This window comes from Macrobrachium nipponense, chromosome 38, assembly GCF_015104395.2.
Source record: "Macrobrachium nipponense isolate FS-2020 chromosome 38, ASM1510439v2, whole genome shotgun sequence".
Classification (NCBI taxonomy): domain Eukaryota; kingdom Metazoa; phylum Arthropoda; class Malacostraca; order Decapoda; family Palaemonidae; genus Macrobrachium; species Macrobrachium nipponense.
In genome coordinates, this window is record NC_061098.1 from 5,254,769 (window position 1) to 5,270,983 (window position 16,215).

A 16,215-nucleotide genomic window follows, 5' to 3' on the forward strand; every position below is an offset into this window, starting at 1 on the left:
TTCTCAATGCATTAACATTCTGGTATATAACCAAATAAAATGAGAAAATGGTTGTCCTCAGCCTAATAAACAATATGGTACTTATGAAATGCCATGGTGTTTAGTTTTAAATAAAAAAAATATGACAATTTGTCCAAAATTGCATTTTTCCTAAACTATACAAAAACCTGAAGGTCCTTTTTACAATAGGGAAGGTACTAGCGGCAGCTGGATAGGTCGTAAGCTTTCGAACAAGGGGTTCGGTAGTTAACTGCTTGTCCGACAGGCGCGCGCGCGCGACTGGGAGGTAAACAAATCACTTTTGCTTTTGGCCCAAGCAAAAACTGCAGAGTGAGGGGTGGCATGAGGTGGGAATATGTGTAAAAGGACCTCAGGTTTGTATAGTTAGGAAAAATGCAATTTTGGACAAATTGTCATTTGTTCCGACACGGCATACAAACCTTCGGTCCTTTTACAATAGGAAGACTCACTTCTTGGTGGGAGGAATCTGAGTCTTTTGTGAACAGACTGGTGTTCGCCCAACCTTTGAATGCCTCCCTGGTCGTAAGAGCGAGGGAGGGATCCAAGCCTCTGTCCGATTGATCGGGGTGTGCACCGCAGGATCAATGGTCAGACCTCTGGACCAAGTACTAAGAGAGAGGCAAGCGTATCTCTTCGTACCAGCAAACAAGAACAAGTTCCTATTTGCAAGAGGCAACATAAAGTTATGGTTTGTCTCTTGTTGGCATCCACTTCCCCCCCCTTGTAGGAGGAAGTGGTGGATATTTGCTCCCATCCTAGTGAAAGGGATAGGATGGGGCTCTGTCGAGTAGCTCACCTGCATCTCGTCCTTATCCAGCAAGGTGATGACCGTATCCCTCTACCCACAGGTAGAGGGGGAGAAAAAGATAGGAAGAGAAGCCAGTCACTCTCTCATTCACTTATCTATTCTTACAGTCACACCAGGACTCGATGCTGTTCAGCCTGCTAGGGTCTGGGTTAGCTACACAACATGTTGAGCAGCCACCACGGGTCCCAAGGAAAACGATCCAAGGACCTGTGGGCAATATCCAAAAGGTAGAAGGAGGTGCCAGTGGTCTGGTTGTACCAGACCCCTGCCTTCAGTACCTGCGCCACGGAGAAGTTCTTGTGTAACTCGAGGGAGTGTACTTCTAGGTCATCTTGGTGCTGATGAAGAGTCTTCAACACTCAGCCTGGGATGTCGAGTTTCTTCAGAAAGCGCGGTCGCGCTTTCACAGGACAAAGCAGCATCTCCTTCGCATCGAAGGCGGTGAAGTCCATTAGGGAGGGGATTGTGAAGGACTCTAACCGATCGTCAGGAACCGAAGGGTTCTGAGTCTTCGCTACGAAGTTGGTACGAAATCGAGCCGTCACGAATCCCCATCCCTGGATTGCTTGACTTCGCAGGGAAAGTCATGCAATTACCTCAGAGGAAAAGAAGGGAATGGTCGTATGACCTATCCCTCTTCTCGACTTCGGTGATGTCCTGTACCCATACTGGTCTATCCGTCTGCAGCGAAGTGTCTCACATTCTCCTATCCCCAAGCAGTGAAGTTCTTCTTCTCAGTAGTGGATAAGACACCGACACTCAATGTTGGGTGTCGATGGTATGGGTACTGTGACAAGCCGTTAGGACGAAGAAAAGACTGTTATGGAACAACCGAACTAAGTCCACAGCGAAGTTCGTAACAGACTTGGGCGCTCTGACAGCTGCCGACTGACTGCGTTCGGTAGGAGGCAAGTTGTCCAAGCACCCGAGCAAGTCACGTGACCTTCGCCTTAAAAGGGTTATGCCAAGAGACTAAACAAATAATTTGTTCGTCACCGATGCCAGAAGGCGAGGTGATGATTCTCTTAAGGCATGGCCCAACAGGCGAAAGTCAATTGCCTTCTAGAGACCGAGGTCCCTGATGGCAAGATATCTCATAGTTATAGTTGATTCTCAGCTAAAGGGAAAGAAACAACACTATGTGTCGTTGAAGACGAAGGTGTACAGAAAATGCAACCAACGTCTTCACAGCTGAACCGAGAGAAGGATTCTCAAGATTCTGAACCTGTGCAACAAACACAGAGAACGCTAACCGCTATTCATTGCTGTCCGGTGAGGATCGTAGTTGCAATGAAAGCGGAGCGCTTTTCAGTAATGAAGACACAGGGAAATACTGCCTGAAGAACTGCTTCTCATGGGCTGAACATTTGGAAGTAGAGCTGTCAGGTCGGAGAGTAGGCGATGTCTTCTGACACATCTGTTAATTCGGGGCGAACAATGAATAATTGCACACCTACGAATAAGAGATATTTTGAAGACAAACTCAGATGTCTGCAAAAATCATTCGCATTATCGCGGTGCGATGCAGCGGGAGACTAGTACAGACTTCTGTTACCGTGCGGTAAACAGAAAAAATGAAAGAGTCCAAGAGATATCTCTGTTGAAAATTCTCGCAATGTCGAAGGCGAAGAAGAAATCGAGCGTCACAGCAGTAGATGGTCCTTCATTATTGCGAGAATCCCCGTAATTCAGAGGACCCAAGTCCATGATTGTTGGGCAGAGATACGGTTCGGTAGTCAATCAAACCAGGGGAGAGAGAGACGTAACCGACCGTGCATCTCCGAGACCTAGCTCATACAGAGCTGCTATCAGGCAGTTCAATACGCAGTAGCTCTCGGTGACTCATCATCCTGAGTTGCCAGGTAATCCATTATTCCACGAAGGAATGCGTTCGGCTAGAACCATCGAGCATAAAGAATACGCTCGAGCAATTATATTTAAACGAAACGGATTTCGGTAAATACAAAAGCTGATTTGGTGTTGTCATGACAATACCAAGTATCTAAAATCGAAACTGATAACTGCTGGGAGGTTGCAGGCAACCCCGAGTTGCAGTTCAATTAAGATACAATTCGTCTCGGTCACAAACCGTAGAGTTAACTACGGTATGCGCCTACCCCCCGGACAATTCAACTGTTAAAAGAATCATGTCGCGAGGGTAATATACGTAGTATATTTGTAGGTTCTGTACAACAACCTCCATCCTAAATTCTTTTCCCCTCGAGGAATGAGAATAAGGATTGGAGATCGACCGCCTTCGTTCTCTAGTCAAGAGAGTGAAGGAGAAGTCTTCCCAAAGGAAAGCTTCAATGGTGAACAGAATACCGAAGACGATAGTTCAAGCCAAACTGGAAGTTCCCGTCCGTTCTTCTCTATTCCAGGTTAATCGCCTACTGCGAGATACTCTTCTTTCAGCAGCAGTCTTCTTCCAAATGCTAGAAATTACAGGAATTCGAGCATAAGCGAGGTTCCCGATATCGTGTAACAATTATCGGGGTGGATTTCTCGCTCACTTTGGACCGTGGTCTCGCCTAAGTGTTTGGAGATCGTAAAAAACTCGAACACTCCGAGTGCGCTAGAAAATCCGTAGAATTCTAATCACTCTGCGAAACCCCCACCGAATTCGTCAAACGATATCGGCTGGTGGTCCTCTCGATTCCCGTAGAAATAGAGAAAGGGGCAGGATCCCTCCTCAACGACCGGGGCTTACGTCAGGTAGGACCCGAAGGTCCCCCCGGTAGCGCAGCCCCTAACGTGGGATCTTACAGAGAAATCTCTGTAGGATCCCTCCCCTTTCCCTCGTAGCCGTAAGGAGAGAGGGAATGAGGGAGGAATTGGATACTGGCTCGCCTTCCCAGCGGAACTAGCAGTTGGAGAAGAAAAGGAGCAGCCATCGCCTTACGGCGATGGCCTCTCAGAGGCTGGGAAAACGTATCGTCAGGGAGGAAAACGTTTCCCGAGGAGGGTTACGAACTCATACTGTAGGTAAGGGTCTGCCGCCACTGTGAACGTCGTCTGGGTGGGGCTGATCGACACCTGACAGGAGAGAGCCGATACCGTCCTCCGACTCATTCCAGTCCTCGTCGAGGTCGAAACCTCTCAGGAGGACAGAAGGGGTATTCAAATACGGTTGTCCGAAGACACGTAAAAACGCCTCTGTCGCAGTAGAGGAGGTGGAAGTAGCTTGTTCGACCGGCCAGAACTGAGAGAGCCTTCTTGTCCGGAGACGAGAGACTACCTGGTTCAACACAGTCGGCAAGCTTTGATCGCGGCAGATCCACCGTCGATTTGGGTTCCCTCTCGGGCCCCAAAACGACTCGAGCCGAGACGTGGCTCTGCTGGTGGGAGCGGCGATCCTTCCCCGAGGTCGTTGTGCTGACGAATCAGCACCATAACCTCGGCAAAGTTCCTCTGGATCTCGGAAGTCACAGCATCTTGCAGAGTAGGACCGTTAAGCCCTTCGAACAAGAGCATATTCCGAAAACCTTCCTCCGTAAGAATAGGGGGTAACAGCGACAGCCCTCTCGGTCTTTTCCATCCACTTGCGCATACTCCTGGCCGGTCCGCAAGAACCGTGCCTGGCACGTAGGGCGTCGTGGTGGGATCATGAGGGGCGCACCCCTCACGATCACTCCTCAATACCTCGCTCCTCCCGGTGTAAACCGAGGAGGTTGAAAGTACGGGAAGAGGCAGACCTGACGCTTCCCTCCATCGCTTCGCTGGCAGAACCAGCAGGCTTGGAGGGCTGCAGGCGATCGTCAAACCGCGGTGGCGATCGAGCTGCAGGCCTGGTCGAACCGTCTCTCTTTTTGGAGAACGGCTGGACTGAGCACAGTGGCCCCGATCTCGAGTGTCAGAAGAGCTGGTGCTGGTTGCTGTACCCGATCGCTCTCTGTGAGAGCGACGGTCAGGTGACCTGCAGGCTCCACTGTCACGGTGAGACCGGTGCTTGTCCTCACGGCACGTCACGTCACTGGTTCCAGCCGTGGCTGGCACCGGCGAACGGGGGGACCTCTTCCCAGCCTCAGCCCGTGGACGGTCGTGGACCGTCACGTCCCCGGGTATAGCCAGCCTGGTCGCCGCGAGAGCGAGAGCTGGTCTGGTGAGAGTCGCGTGAGCGGCTGTCACCAGTCTTCCGCTCCGTGCCGTGAACCTGACGCTGAGCGAGCTCAGAGGTCTGGTTCTGGCTGCACGGTCGCTGGTAGGCGACCGTACACTCGGTACCTCCCGCGAACGAGAGGCCGAGACGGACCCTGATGCAGTGGCAGAACCACTGACACCAGGCGAGGAAGTACCGGTGTTAGCCGGTATTCCTCTGGTCCCCGTAGTCTCCTTCCTTGTGGAAGAAGAGACGGGCCCCGCTCCCGAAGGAGCAGGAGGACCAGCGGAAGGAACCCTCCCGTCCCACCGAGGTGAAAACGAAACGGGTCCCGAGAAGCTTCCCGACTCCCGGAGACTTCTTAGGAGGGAGGAGGCAACCTTCTTCTTCCTCGGCTGTGAAGCCTTAGAAGTCGAAGGGGAAGAGGCGGCAGCCGACGACGATGAAAGATGAAGACGACCCCTTTCCTCCTCTTCTTCGTCATCTTCCTCAGGACAGACGTAAGACTGCTATCCAGGGCGGAGCCGGGGCTGCTGTAGCCGAAGCCACAGGGCCCGGACGCACCTGTACAGACAGACCAAGTCTGGGGTAGTACCACCACGAACAGGGACGACGTCAGCAGGTATGGGCATCTCAGGAACAGCAGGCACAGCCAGCACAGCATCGGTAGGGACAGCCAGCGCAGCAACGGCAGGGATAGCCAGCGCAGCAACGGCAGGGACAGCCAGCGCAGCAACTGCATGGACAGTCAGCCCAGAATCGGCAGGTACGGCAGGCAGCACCGGAAACACAGGAAGTGGAGCAGCAGCCAGCAACATCCTGGTACCGGCGGCAGGTCCAGGGGCGAGCTCTAGGGCAGCGGAAGTGTGGTCGCGGCAGCGCGGCAACCACGAGCGGCGGCGGCACCTCCCCCTCTCGGTACGGCGAATGGTACTTCACAGCGGCTGTAGGCAAGACTGTTACCACGTGAGGCGAGTACGCCAGGTGAGGAGGGACGTCGTCACCTGGAGTCGATATCGTTGTCGTGGTCACCACTCCATGGGTGACCGCAGTAGGCCCAGACATAGAACCGCAGCCCCTGGACACTAGCACGCCCCTGCAAATCGAAGGACGCCCATACCTCACCAAGGTCCACCCTCGTGGCAGTAGCACTGCGGAAATAACAGTAGTAGTGATTAGTGGGGGGGAAGTCCCCTCGCGCGGGGGTGTAGCCCCACACCGAACGAGCGGAAGACCCCGAATACAATTGTACATCGGGCACCGAGCGCCCTCCCCGCGCTCGACGGATCGGGCGAAGGAGAAGAACCAGATAACCTCCCCCCCGAAGGGGAAGGGCCATCTGTAGGAGCTGAGCAGGGGGGGGGGGGGGGGGGGGGGGGGATTCTCGTTCCCCACCCCCGCCCACAGCACCCATGTACCCAACAATAAAATAAGAAGAGCCCGAGAGCAATCGTGCCCTCGGCACCGAATGCAAGGGCATAAGGATCAATTCCCTGACTGAGCGGAACTTGAACCAAATAAATATTGATGCAATCAATAATAAAAGGAATAAAATGAAAAAGAATCTTGCATTACGATTCACTTCACATGAATAAGGGCTCGGATCGAGCGCATTTGCGCCCTCGGTACGAGCGCAAAGGGTAAAAGGATCCATTCCGATTATGAACGGAAACCTTGATCCATAATGAAGATGCAATCAAAATATATATGAAAATGAAAAAGAAATACTGCGCTTGCGATTTCACTTCATACAAAATAAAAAGGGGAAGGATCAATTCCCGGGATTAAATAGCGGAAACATTGATCCAAGTAAATAATGCAATCTCAATAAAATATGAAAATGAAAGAACTGCACTTTGCGATTTCACTTCATTCAAATAAAAAGGGGAAAGGATCAATTTCCGGGTAAGAGCGGAAACTGATCCAAAATGAGTATTGCTACAATCAAAATAAATATATGAAAATGAAAAAGAATACTGTACTTGCGATTCCACTTCCATACAGAATAAGTTTTCGTGCGGCAACGAGCATACAGGTCAAAAAAATATAAATGAAAAGAGCAATTATTACTCGATTTTCATCTACACATTTCCAACCAAAATATAAGCTCGGAGCGAGCGTCCCCCGCCCTCGGCACCGAGCATACACAATACGAGGATCATTTTCTGGGAAAAAAAGAAATGAATTCCCGCACTTACGCCCTTCAGTCCCGGCACTTGGGTAATCGGAGGGCGTGGAGAACCAAGATCCTTTAATTAATTCACAATTGAATTCAATGGAAATAAATATGAAATGATTGTACTTACAATTCAGTTTCACTAGATAAATAGAAAAAGAAAAACACAACCATGCGAAAGCAACGACGATGAAGCGGGCAGAGAGCGATGATACACGTCTACACGCCAGCAGGCCGAAAGCAAAAGTGATTTGTTTACCTCCCAGTCGCGCGCGCGCGTCGGACAAGCAGTAACTACCGAACCCCTTGTTCGAAAGCTTACGACCTATCCAGCTGCCGCTAGTACCTTCCTATTGTAAAAGGACCGAAGGTTTGTATGCCGTGTCGGAACAATTAAACAATTTTATTACAAATTCAGTCACACAAAATGAAAACAGATAGCACAGAAGCAAAACACACTAGACTGTTTCAGCCAGGTTACCATGATATGAATTACATTACGTACTGTATATTGAAGTCCGTTATAGCAAGGTTTTACCATATTGTGTACATAAAGTTGCAAACCAGTATGAAAAAGATTTGCATTTTAATGTAATGCTGCAACGTACCTCAAGTAATCCCTACAGTGTACCACATGAGGTGCACTGATGGCACTACCCCTTTACTGGCATATGATTTGGATGTAATTTTTAAATAAATGTTATAGACGAGTTACAAAACAGTACAGCATAAACAACAAACAATATCCTACCTGTTCAGCAACAAATCGGAATCCTTTGTCCTCTCTTATACATTCAAAAGTTTCCCCTAACAATGGATTAAAAGGTTTATGAGCTGCTCGATAGATTGATGACGCATACGCAGACACTGCAAAAGCTGCTACCAACACCATTCGATCTCCATCATTTTCCAACCCAGCAGCTTTATCCAATAACTCACTATACTCAAGTTCTTCACACATCCGCTGCAAAAGAATAAAATAACTGTCACTATCAGCAGCATAATTACAGACTCATCCCAGCTTCTGACTTACTCAACCTCACAACCAATAAAACTTTATAAAATACATAATTATGGTTACTTAGATTAAAAATGTGTGTTACAAAAATACTTTACTAGCTAACAAATACTACAGAAAGTTAGCATTATCTTTTCAGCTGCAGAACTACACTAGTGCAATAATGATTTTAGTATAATGTTCATTCAAAAGTTAGTGACCTCGTAAGTTTACTCTAGAGTTAATAAAAAAAATCTCAATCAGTTAACTGCTCTCCACCAACTTTCAAAACTGGTGAAAATAAAATTCACAAAGTACAATGAAGCAATATTAGTGCCATTTCATCATGTTGTAAAATAAACTAATAAATTATTGATGGGTCTATTGCTGCTGTTTTTAGCCTAACCTACACAATTATACTGCTCCAACACTAATTTGAAAGACCATGTCCCTAAACCCCTAGTTGCCCTACATCTATGCATGACTGAATCTCCTGACAATCTATACAACAGTGTGCCATAATAAACTAAAATACAGTATAATTTTACAATATTTCTTTATTGTTTATTATACAACTTGTTGTGCAGCACTTTTGAACTCCAAGTAAATTCCAGCAATAAATCAAAATACAGTTGGGGGGTGGCAAAGCTGACACTGATACAACCCTCCAGGGACCTGGTAACACATCAGGCTACATAGCACAAAATGGATGTGCAATTTGTTCACATACCACTTATTTTGCATTCAACAACATAAATGTCGTGTTAAATATATTTACTTTATGTGAGTATAGACTTACAATACTGAACTGAACATGTAATGAAGTTTGTAACTGCAAATTAATGTACTCTTTCCATGATTTCTCCTCTATTAGTCTGCATAAAGTAGAAACCTATTCAGTATTATTTGAAAAATGTGTTCATAATGTGATAATCATGAAATATAGACATACAGCATGGAAACTAGTCATGTATGCATTGAATTTCAACAGGTCCTGCAAGTCAACAGTGATGAATGCTTCACCAATGTCAGTTTTGCTAAATTTCCCACACATATCTAGTCTTATGATCTTGACTACAAAGTATTAATATATTACGTAACTTTTACAGTACCATGTTTTATAATCTAACCTTTTAAAAATGCTGAATGATGATGCAAAAATGATAATGGAGCTACAGTCCCAATGCACACTACAGTATATATTCATTATTATTTAAGGTATATTATTACGTGCATAGAAAAAATAATGTACAATATGTGAAAATACATATATGAAATAGAGTATACCATCTTGGCTACACATATAAAGGAAAATTGAGAGGAAAATTTACTAATGAACTTGAATAATCAAGGCATTATCAGGTTTAAAATCTCTCCCTATAGCAACAGAGGTAGGACCTTGAACTCAAAAAGACACTATCATTAACACCAAGGCCAAATTAGCCTGGAACACTGGGACAATATTAATCTCAAGGGGAGCGTAGTTAAATGTTTCTCTACTATCGAGTTTGTGAAGAGGATGAGAAAAATTTTCCCATAAGAGAAAACTTTTGCTAGGTTCCATGGCAGTAAACAACTTGTGTGTAGGCTATAAAAAAAAAAAAAAAAAACTGAGTTTGCATCAAGAGAAACAGATCTTTATATGCAACCTATGCCAAAAGCCCATTTTTGATGTCTGAATTTTTTTTACTTTGATCTTCGCACTCTTAGTGCAAGACAATCTCAATTTTTGAAAATATGGCTAACAGCTCTGGTAGGAGGAGGATTTATTTTTTTTTATTTTATTTTATTTATTTATTTTTTTTTTTGCCAAGCATTGTCATTTTGTCTGACTTGATCCCAAAAAATATGGCCTCCAACAACTGTTTTGTTTAAAAGTACATCACAGAATGAGCAAGCTGAAATGACTGAGGATCTGATAAATTATTTTTTTTCTCACTCATAAAAAGCTGCTTTATACCCAACTGTCTCTTTCTGTACAAAAATACCAAATTTGTAACTAATTTGTATTTCACACCAGAATTATAACATACGTACATAAAACTTTGGAACTTTTGAAGAATAATACCTCTCACATTTCACAGTTAAACCTAAAACAGTCAGAGAGGCTAGTATCCCATCTACTTCAGCCTATGTTTACTCCAGCTCACCCAGTTGATCAGAAGGGCACTTGAGAATCTACGTCAATTGTTGAAAGCAGTTTATATTTTTCCAGGGTATCCAAATCATAGCCTTTCACATATGGAGTACCGTCCTTCACATGAACTAGACTGGCAATGTATTGACTAAAAATAAGTACAGAGTAGAAATGTTTTTTGTGTTCAGTATTTCTACCTTGTGCTGTTTAACTCTTTGTATCATTACATATTTGTGTTCTTTTGGATAATACTTTTCCAGTAGATTCTTAATGCAGTTATGTGCCCGAAGGTATTAGTGTTTTGTGCTTTTTTCCAGTGCGTTGGTGCCTGTGCTTGGTCCTTTGTCTCATGGAGAGCAGGCAGGACCAATGTTGCTGTGACAGTCATGGTTGGCCTTATAATACTTTTATGTTACATACAGCAGTATGTAGTTCCACACTCAGTGTGTATTTCCTACAGGGGTAAAGTGTGTTCTTGTGATTCCCCCTACCTTGAATGTGTGCTGACTGGCCTTCTCAATGAGAGTGTTATGGGAAGAGGAGGAAGAGGAAGCCTAGGAGGGATGCTTGTCCCACAAGGAGCATGTGAATGCACATCCAATAAAATATGACAGGCTGGTAAGCCATTCATCATTTGAGGGGCTTACCTATGTCCAAACAGAGACCACACTAAGTTATATCTGGTCTCACCTCCCAACACAAGCTGTAAATCACTTCTACTTCTGCAGCAACTTTCTTTTCTGGAGAAGTATTTATGTGCATTAATGTGCTGCTATCTCATCTGAGTTATGTCTCACGACATAGAACGAAATCATAATTTTTCCATTCCAAATGTTTAAATAAATTTTCATAAGACATAGTGGGATATTTTTGGATACTTATGTAAAAGAACAGCTGTAATCACCTGAGTTACAAATTGTTACCTTACACAAAAAATTAAATATATTTATGAAGACTTACTTGAAGCATATTAAGGGGTTCATTGAGAGTTACAGGCATGCAGACTTTCGATAGATCTTTGCCAATATTTTTATACAAGAAGTTCCATACGGAAAAGTCCTCGGTAATAGGTCTTGGAGCTGGGAGGCGGGTACGACGTCCCGTGAAACACTTTCCATCTTCTTCAATTTCTGCAGCTAAATTCAAAATAAAAGAAAATAATTAGCTCTGAAATATAAGAAGCCTCTTCATGATACTATGATACAGAAACCTCAAAAGTATGTCTAAGGAGGTTTTGGTGCTCCTCCTCATGTATAAACCTTTCTGAAATGTGAAACTCACTACGAATCTTATACTGAACTCATTTAATATAAAACTCTTGACAAGCCACTACCAAACAGAACTGGGATACTAAGGTTACTAATAAAAAATCCAGTTTTTTTCATCTTCACCAAGCAAGCATGAAAAACTTTTAAAGCAGCAGATGCCAAAGAAACTGTAATTCACATGGAAAAAATGTAAATACCGGATATCACAAATGCAGTCCACATGCCCAACTGATGAATAACAAATTTCAATGAATAACCTTTACACCTAATCTTTATAAAATCAGAAAACGAGCCCACACAAAAAGAACACTACCTTAAATGAAGAAAGATGGAAAGGAAAAACACTAAAAATGAAGTATTGTCTACGTACTCATGTCTAGTAGCATTTAAGTTATGGAAAGTAATACGGAAAAGGCAGAAAAACATGACCAGGAGAAGTACCAGGTGCACATCTAATTGTCTCGGTAGTAGATAGTTTAGTGGAAGACAACCAGATGCCCTAGGGTGAAACGCTGATAGTGAATTGGGCATAGGGGAGCGAAGACGATGGGAGTCTGGATGTTACTTCTCAGGTTGTTTCTGGGGGTTGCTGACTTCTCAGAGGGATATCAGTATGTGTTTGATTCTGTGTGGTCCTCCCTGCCACCAATATCATTAACCAATCCTCTCTGTGCGTAAACGGAAGATTGGACTGGGAGACTGTGATCTTTTTCTTTTTTAAATTGTGTGGTAAGTCTCACAAAGGAAAGGTCTGTACATTAAAAGGACGTTCCACCTTAACGTACATCTAAAAGGGTAGGATACTTTCACAAATGTCAGTACAAAGATTGTTATTTGGTTAAAGTACCTATAAATACTATTGCTCTGTCAAACACAAACCTTAACAACAGGCTTCACAATATACTGTATTACATAAAAATGAATATTGTTATGATACAATAAAGTTTGTTCATACTTACCTGGCAGATATATATATAGCTGTATTTTCTGAAGTCCGACAGAAATTCAAAAACTTCCGGCACACACAGTGGTCGGGCCAGGTGGTTAGTACCCATTCCGCCGCTGGGAGGCGGGTATCAGGAAACCAGTCCCTTTTTATTTTCTATTCATAATTTTATTTCCCACTGTCCCCCTGAGGGGAGGTGGGTGGATACTTAATTATATATATCTGCCAGGTAAGTATGAACAAACTTTATTGTATCATAACAATATCATTTTTTTTTGTTCATGAAACTACCTGTCAGATATATATATTAGCTGAATCCCACCGTTGGAGGTGGGAAGGGACAGAATAGAAGGATTTTGGGAAACAAATGCATGCAGATGATTTACATCTTGGTTCCACCTGTTAGCATTGCTGGCTTCGTGGTTATTGCCACGTAAGTCTGCTTGTGCTACTAGAGTTGCCAGCGAGGTAGAGACCTATATAGCTGGTGCACTCCAGATGATCTGTCAACAGGGGCGAGACCACGACGTGACTAAGACCATATTGACCATACCATGAGGGCTAAGAAGTAAAATAAATATATATATAGATATATCACCACCTGACCAACCTAGCCAAAGTTAAGGTGTGTTAACTAAGGCTTAAGAGTTAAGAAGTCACCGTTGTCGGCGACTCAACTACTAAATTAAGAGCTCTTCCTAAACCATTTTCTACAGGATAGGATGAGTGGTACTTACTTGCCCCAAGATTGTGTCTGCAGAACACGTATGGTTGGCCCTAGCGAGCAGCAGATTTTCTCTATGTCATCTTTCACATCTCGCAGGGAGTTGTGAATTGAACACAGAGTTGCTTCGCTAAAACATGGTACTCAGGATGTTGCTGAGTGCCATGCTCTGTTGAAATGCTTCCTGAGGCCGCGCCCTCACCTCGTGAGCATTCAAATCAAAAGATTTCAAATCTTTGTGCCAACACAATGAAGGAGCTTTTTGAAAGAACTCCTTAACAATAAAGCCAGGGTGTTCTTCGATATGGGCAAGTCTGGTCTTTTCGGAACACTGCAGATTGTCCGTACGACTTCGACTTTCTTGAGTTTTATGTAGATAAAACTTGAGAGACCTGACAGGGCACAGGACTCTCTCTGGCTCCTGCCCAATAACTTGTGCCATCCTTGATTCCAAGCTCCTGGCCCAAGAACAAGACGGGTTTCCATTCTTAGGCCACAACGGAAGGCTTAGAGGAACGCACCCCTTGTGTTCTCTAATGCCAAAAACTTCTGACGATGGCTGAAAACCTCACTAACCCTCTTTGTCGTATCTAGGGTGGTTAGAAAAGGGCCTTCCTGATCACGTGCAAGAAGTTAACAGGTAGGAGATGTTTCGAATGCTTTGACATCAAGACTTCAGACTATGTCTAAGTTCCATATTGAAAGCTTCGATCTGGACATGCACAGTCAGTCAGTCTGTACTAAAGTCAGGTGACCGACCAGTTGACCAGTCAGACGCATCAAGGACAGCAAGGCTGTACCCTGAAGACCATAAGGCACTATTCTTCGCTGAAGGATGAGTGTCTGGACTGCCTGGGCGATTCAAGCTAAGCAAACCTTGTGGTATGAACGCAACCCAACGTCGTTTAGTGAATCAACTCCTGAGCCACTCCTGACTCGAGCTTCTGGTGCCAGGAGAAAGGAGCGAGGAGCAAAAAGGCGATTCAGTACCCGAAGGACGAATGCCTGACAGTCCAACTGGTCTCATGTTAAACGATCATCGGGGTGTGTAAACGCAACCGACTTCGTCAACAAGAAACTCAGGGCTACTATGTGTCTCCTGATCTCGCACGAGTGTCTGACTCCGAGAAAACAGGTGAGACAAAAAGTAGATGGTGAGCGAGTTTCGAGATTCCCACAGAACTCAAAGATCGTGAAGGGCTTTGTTGTTTGACAGAAGCAAATCTCTGAGCCCAAAGGCCGTCAACAACATATTTGCGTATTTCTTTAATAGTTGTGACTGCCAGCTTATCCCATTCTTCAAATGGAAAGGGAAGACGGCAATCTTATGCTGTCAACATCTCGATAGTCTGAACGTAGTAGACTCGAGCGGAGAGGTTATAGGTACTTTCGTGTTAAAGTAGACCGACTCTCTCGGAAAAGGTCCTTGGAAGGACGTGACCTCTGTGAATCTAGGATCTTGAAGGCAACATGGGGGCGATTAGCGTCATTGTCGCTCCCTGTGATGGTATAAATCATCTTATTACATTTCCCTAGCGTTTGGGGAAAAAGGGGAAAAAGACTAAACATCCATCCCTGTTCAATATCATAGCGAAGAGATGTATGAAAGGACGTCCCTAAAGTCTCCATAACTCTCACATACTTCTAAAGAAAGATTCCACTCGGAAGTCAGTAGTTGCTGCCGTCGATCGAGACGATTCGTACGGACTTTTGCAATCCTGTAACGAACCCTCTAGAGGAATCGTTACATTCTACCGTCTGTTTGTTATAATAGCTCTTTCTCGTAAACCCGAACAGGGACCGAGAGAAGATACTTCCTAAGATATGAGAGAGGCTGTGGAAGTCAGAGTTGATATGGACCACTGGCTTTTTTTTTTCCAAAAACTCGTTTTCGCAGGACTGGACGGACGACAAAGAATTGCTTCCACTTCTTTCAGATTATGATCCAGGACATCTGAAACCCTCTCCAGATGTCCGGCACCTTCTTTCTATCACTCAAGTGATACTTAACGCACCGAGAGTATGTTCAGAATCCATTCCTAGATCTTTAATAAAATTTCAGTTTCCCGGTAGGAAAAAAACTGTAGAGGTCTGAAATTGCAGTCTATTCAGGGAAACAAACTTCTTTAGGAAGGAAAATGGTCGCCCCAGCAAGCTCATCCATTCCCTCACACAGTATGTTTACTTCCCTAAAAAAGGCTGCTTTGCCCTAAGCAGGAGAGGCATATAATAGTGAAAATGTTGCGGTAGACTCGTAGTCCTATACCGTGCGGTAACGAGCACCGAAAGGAGTAAGCGATATCTCTGAGAACATAGTAAGGCAAAACGAATGCAATGTTTATATTCATTCATGTAAGAAAATAAATCAATCTTAGGCTAAAGTCCGTGATTGTAGGGCAGAGATACAGTTAGTCAGTCAATCCCGCAGGAGAGAGAGAGACGTAACTGCCAGCACAGAGATACGGTTAGTCAGTCAATCCCCGCAGGAGAGAGAGACGTAACCTACAGCGCATGACAGCGAACGAGGCTGGTACTGCCTCGTTTGGACTGGCGGAGAGGACAGTGACAGCAGCAGCTTACGATCGTCGTCTCTTAACTTTTTTATGCCTGGGTTGCCAGCTACCCTATTCTACGAAGAAATAGGTCCGTAATTTTTAGCATAAAGAGACTCTCAAGCTGGTATATAATTTAAAGCGAAACAGAAAACGCTAAATATATAGATGCGTTTGTGTCGTCATAAACACTACCATACAACCGGTAAAGATAAATCGGAAACTCCTGGAAGGCTGCAGGGAGTAACGATTAAATGTCCTTAAATTAATTAGACAATAGACCTCTCGTTGCCATCCGAAGAGGTAAAACTACAGCAAGCGTATATGACTTGAGCCAACCAGTAGTAAAATAACGCAAGGCAAAAATATGATATTATATTGCAATAAAGTTTTTTCATACTTACCTGGCAGATATATACTAATAGCTGAATTCGGAAATACAGCTACATACATATCTGACAGGCAAGTTTCATAAAACAAAACTCAA

General features: G+C 44.5%; 1 protein-coding gene across 1 annotated transcript in view; it reads right to left on the reverse strand.

Moving 5' to 3' along the window:
• LOC135209572 (oxysterol-binding protein-related protein 3-like) overlaps positions 1 to 16,215 on the reverse strand; it is an 88,703-nt gene that overhangs the window by 6,677 nt on the left and 65,811 nt on the right. The window lies entirely within an intron of this gene.